Consider the following 6,000-nt stretch of genomic DNA (forward strand, 5'->3'; position numbering starts at 1 on the left):
TTGAACTGGGGAGCCCAGAATGGTACGCAGTGCTCCAGCTGTGGCCTCACCAGGGCAGAGTAGAGTGGGAGGATCACCCAATTCAGCCTGCGGGCCACACTCTTTTTCATGTTCCCCAGGATACCATTGTCCTTTTTGGCCACAGGGGCACACTGCTGGTTCATGTCCACCTGCTGTCCACCAGGACACACAGCTCCCTCCCTGCAGAGCTCCTCTCCAGCAAGTCAACGTGTGCCAATACAAGTGGCTATTCCTCTTTGCTGCTGATCCTTAGCCCTCTGAGGAACGTAGCTGAATCCTAGATATCAGTTTTCCCTGGTGGACTGTGCATGCTTTAGTATGACAATGGGCAGAACCAGTGCCAGTGCCACTGGTCCCATACTTTGGACTGTTGCACAACCAATATGCCGTGTCCTGGTAGCACAGCACAGCACAGCCAGGTCTGTGAGGTGACTGGGCGTATGTATTCCTGCTCGCAACACTTGGGAAGGGGGAAAGAGAGATAAATTAACTTCAGAGTAACGCCATGCAAAGTTATGAAGGACAATCTTCTTTTTTTTTTTTTTTTTTTTTTTTTTTTTTTTTTTTTTTTTTTTTTCTGTCAATATGCACAAAGAGGAAAAAAATTGGAAGCTTTTGAGGAAAAAAAATGCGTCTGAACTTCTGAGTAAATGAGAAAGTATTAAAAAGCGCTGTATTTCTGAGCTCCTCTGAGGTAACTTCTGTGCTCTGAGAGAATATTTCAGAAGACATTTTATTCTTTAGAAGATGCCAAAAATGCAAGACTTGGCACTTTAACAAAACAGAAAAAGGAAAACACATAATCTTCTTAACTAGTAAGTCTTTGAGCCCAGGATCACATTGTTGCCATATAATAAAAAGGAATGTTATGCAGTAATTTGGGCAGTTAAGGATTCTGTGCATACTCAAAATCATGACATTTCAAGGACAATAAAGTTGGCTGGCTCTTGGCCATTGGCCATAGGAAGAGAAAACACAAAACGGGATTGTCAGCTGGTTATTCATACCGCATTACAAAACAAGCCTCCCAACAGGCAAACACTCTTTATTGCTTGTGTTTTTGCTCCAGAAATATATTTTTTAATTAAAAATACCAAAAAAGTTCTTGCAGCATTCATCTTACAAATGTTAACCCCTTAGCAGACACGTCTGACATACTTTGCCACTGGCTTCTCCACTTTATGAAGGTTCAACAATGAGAATAATCAGAAAGAAAACATTTATTTCTGGCGCAGCACAAGCTGTTTCTTTTTGAGCATAAAAAAAAATATTCAACTTGTATAGGATTAACTGTGGGGGATGCTTTGCTTTTGGGAGCATCTGCATTGAAATAATGTCTCTGGAAAAACCTCATGCAACCCAAGGATGTGCACAGCCAGGGTGCCCCAAGGCCCCCGTGCTCCTCTGCTTTCCTGGCTTTACGCTGACACAATTTAATTTCTCCCCAGATAACTTTATTCTGGCTTTTAAATAAGGAATGAGCTTTCTATTAAGTCCTCTTCTCTCAGAGTTGTTGTCCATTTCAGAAACGGCTGAAGTACCATGATTATTGAACTGCTGGATAAAATTACAAAAACCTTCCAGGACTAATGAGTAGGATGGGAGGGAGAAATCCTTCCTCAGTTTCACAAAAGGCTGTGGCGTTGGTCACTTGCAGCCTCTGGGCACTATTAAAATGGGGAAGCTGGAACAGGGGCTGGGTGAGATTTCCATGCAGTAGCCCCAGAAGAATTGTCCTGGTTTTGTGAGAATGAGAGCTACCAGCAGCACAGCTGACCCAACAGGCAAGAGAGACGCTCAGTCAGCGGGGCTGGTGAGAGGTGCTCATTTAGCCCATCCATCAGGTTAGCATGAAGTTCTCCTAACACCTGCTCAGGGAGAAAGGTTCTGCCAGCAAACTGGTGTTGGGAGTTTGAGAAATTGCTCGAGTTTGTGAAAATGCATTGGGATAGATCCTGACCCATAGGATTTAGCTCATCCCCATGCAGTCCCTGCATCTCTCCCATCTTCCAGGCCTCATGTTGGCTCCCTACGATGTCAGTGGTTTGTCCTCTTCCCTGGCCCCAGGACCACCTTCCCTACAGCTCTTATCCTGTGTGCTCCTCTCCTCCCAGACACCTCAGTGTTGCCATTCACGATTCACCTCACCTTATCATTGGTTTGTGCCTGTATGGGAACTGTTGAATCACAGCCTGAGCCTCTGATTGACCACCAGAGGCAAGCACTGAATCAGCTGTGGTAGCACAGGTGAAGGCAATTGAGCTGTGTGACCAGAAGGGTTGGAGCTTGGCTGCACCTGTCCTAGACCCCATTTAAGGGCTGACTGTGGCTAGGGAAGGATCTCTTTCTGGAGGCTGCTCATTTTGGTGTTTTCCCTGTGAGCCTGCACAGGTAAGCATTTTTCATTTATTTCCAATTATCTCTTTCTAACCATACTACTCTATTTTTGTTGATTATACAGTGTCCCTAACCCCACAGCCTTCCCTCTGGCTCTACCTGTGCCTATTGCTCCCTGTATTTACCCTGTACCAATTGCCAGTTCTCTGTAACAAAATGCAATTACCCCTTCTGCAGATAATTAACTTCCTGAGCTGTGCTCTAGCCAGTGGGGCACCTCTCACTGCTACAAACAGGCTGGATATGAGCTGCCAAAATTTGCATGAGGCGGCTGTGATTTGTTGTGAATCATTTTGCAATGCTTTTGCATGAGAGAAGCTGTTGAAAAATAAATTGCATTGTATCAGACTAATGGAGAACAATAAATTCCTTTGGCCTTTTAGTTTAAGATTCATCACTGTCGGGCACATAGCAGGAGACAGAGGGCATCCAGTCCCTGGTGCAGAGCTGGGAGCTAAGCTTGCCCATACACTTGCTCATACAGTGATGTCTCTACCATAGCTATGGGGCTTAGTCCTCTCCATCCTGCAGCCACCTTCCCCCATCACTTTGCCTTTCCCTTATGTTTTGTGCATCTTTCTTGCTGCTGCCATCCAGCTCTACAAGCAGTGCCTCTCCATGCTGCATCCAGATGCACGTGTGCAGAGCAAGAAATATCCTGAGTTTTGCTCAGCTCTGCACAGGGGATAAATCTGTGCCCTTGGTGGAAGGGATGGATGTGGGTATCACTGTGTGGTAAATCATGCTGCTTAGCAGATTAATGTCCAGTCATCCTTGGCCTTCTGAAGGGCTCTCTTCTATATTCAATTAACTACACGCGTTAATGGGAGATTTCCTTATAGAATGGAGCAAATTTCCTCCTGTGCCTGGAGCAGGATAAATAGGACTTTTTGCATACAGCTTCAGTGTCCTGGGACTAACTCGTGGGTGTATATGGCTGCTTAGGAATATAATAATTTACAGGTGATTGTTTGGAGGGCTTCAAATTACCACCTCTCTTATATATAGATATATAAATAAAAAATGAAGCTTCTCAGGAGATTCTGCATAAACAATTTTCTGGGGAAGAAAAAGGATTCTCAATAAAAAAACAAACTAGTATTTCTTATATCTATGCCACTGCATAAAGTGCTAGTAAATTATTTCAGCCCTTCATTTCTATTTCAGCATTTCTGGGCCATTTCCTTTAACATTTTATCTCTTTTCTTCCATAGTATAAATCCTCATCTACTGCACCCCTGGTGGAGTCAAGTAAGTTGGTAGCCTGCAGGAGGAAGGGGATCCTGGCACCCGAGCAGCCGCTGTGGAAGTGCTTGTGCCAGGAGAGACAGGGAAGGGGTGGATTAGCACTAACTGTATGATGTGTAGGCACTGTGACTGCTGGGTTTCCCAGCCACCCATATGTGAGGGGAGAGTTTGGGAATGCACAGTGCTGCCCCACTGCTTATAGGGACTGCTCTCAGTTATGAGGTGTTCCACTTTTCATGGAAGCACAGAATCATTAAGGTTGGGAAAGACCTCTGAGATCATCTGGTCCATCTGCCCACCTGCTGCCTACAGGCCATTGTGGTGGGTCTGCAGTGTGTGGATGAAGCTTCTTGAGAGAACACTTCTGCCATGACTTTGTTCTATTCCTTTTCTTGAACTCCTGTAAATTTTCATGCATCTTTTGTTTGCGTAATTTTTTTTCTTCTTGAAATTATAATGACTTTAATGCAAGTTCAGGTTACTTTATGTGGTCTGAAGATAGATCAGTTAGTACTCCTTCTCACCCATCAGAAAACAGGATTTTCCCCCTCCTTTTAGCTTTAAGCCAGCAATGAAATCTGTCTTGAGCCGCTAGCCTGCCTTTTCAATATAATTAAGGGGTTTAAGAACGAGCAGAACTTGTGTGGAGGAAAAGGGATATCTACGTAAGAAGAACATGCTTTTAATTGAGATTAGTTGATCCCTATTCCATTAACAAAGCGCTGCCCGATAACCACATTCCCCGCAGCACCACAGGATTTATGCATAGTCTCATGTGCTGCAGAGGGGAATTGCTGGGCTGCGCTCACCCAGGTGGTAGCAGGAGAATGGGATGAGCTGCTGCTGTATATCACTGATCTCCTGCTCTCCAAGTGATGATTCAGACCCACACAGAGATCTATAAAAGTCAATGGTTTATTACTGTCTTGTATTTCTGTATTAACCACCTCATTATCATCCCAAATGGAGTATAAATCCGACAGTATCCAGTTGTTCAAACCTATGTGCTAGCGTTTAGCCCCCCTCACCACATAAATCTTACCTCTATGCAACATCAGGGACTGTGCAATTGCTACTCTTGTGAGCGGGAGGTATCTGTAAAGGGCCAATATAGTCAGAATGGTTTGGGTTTGGGGCTCCCCATGTGCATGGTGGTGTGCTGGTGGGTTTGTCATGAAGGCAAAAGGGGTTCCTGAGTATGGATGGTGTTGGCACAATGTAAGCTTCTGAGCAGTTGGAAAACCACACAGCCATGCTCAGAGGCCCCAGAGCATGCTTCCTCCTTTGGGTACACCGTGTCCTGCTGCTGCCATGAGGAAAGCCCAAATACGTGAATGGGTTAGATAGTAGCACTAGCAATTTTAAACAGCCACATCCAAAACAAGAACCTCTCCAAGATGCCTGCAGTTGTTTTCTGTTTTGGGAGCACCTTAAGATGTGCAGGGGATGGCCCTCATGGATGTATTGAAAAGAATTTTTATACTGTGTCCACAGTTCACTGCTTGGCACAGTCAGTTCATTAGCAGAGGAGGCTTAGGATCTCCTGAGCTTTGTCATGTTAACAAAGTCTCATTGCCAGAAGCAAAAACCACTATCAGGGTCTGCCTTCTCTGCTAATTTGAAGATAGCAAACAGGTTAATTATGACAATGAGGTACAATTTATCTAAATTAAATAACTGGGAAAAAAAAAAAAGTTATGCATCCTTTGGACCAAGATCTCCTAGATGCAGTAGTTCTCTGTTCTCAGTAGGGTGAAGTGGATGTGCATCAGCTGGGATGTTGGTCCCACGGTTCAGATCTCTTGCACTTATAACTTGGCTGTAGACTTTGTAAGGACAGCCTGGCTTACAATGTTATGAATTTGGGTGACTCAGATGGAGTTAATGCAGATTGGCATTGCTGTTTTGTATTTTGTTTGTGTCTGGGGTCAGCACAGCAATTCCTTGCATTTTACTAAATGAATCCTTTTCTCTGTCCTGTTTTCATTATAGAAGAATGAGCTCATTACTTAATGTCTCCAAAGTGCTTCAACACAGCCATCTCAGATCTGATGCAGCTCTTTAGGATTACTTCTTAAAAATCCCTCTCTCCCCTTTTACATTAGTGCTAGCTGCTGAGAAACTTGTGCCTGAGCAGGAGTGCGGTCATCTGTCTTTCTGCATACCTACCTGGTGCCTGCACGATTACAATGTGGTATGAAGGAATTTCCTTCTTTGTTATGGGTGGAGAATAACAACTCTGACTGCTTGGAATGCTGAGAAGAGTGGGGAGACCTTAAAAGTGATAATGGTGTTTGAATGTTATTGCCTAACTTTGAAAATAAGAGATTGAAA

Source organism: Coturnix japonica, chromosome 5, assembly GCF_001577835.2.
Source record: "Coturnix japonica isolate 7356 chromosome 5, Coturnix japonica 2.1, whole genome shotgun sequence".
Classification (NCBI taxonomy): Eukaryota; Metazoa; Chordata; class Aves; order Galliformes; family Phasianidae; genus Coturnix; species Coturnix japonica.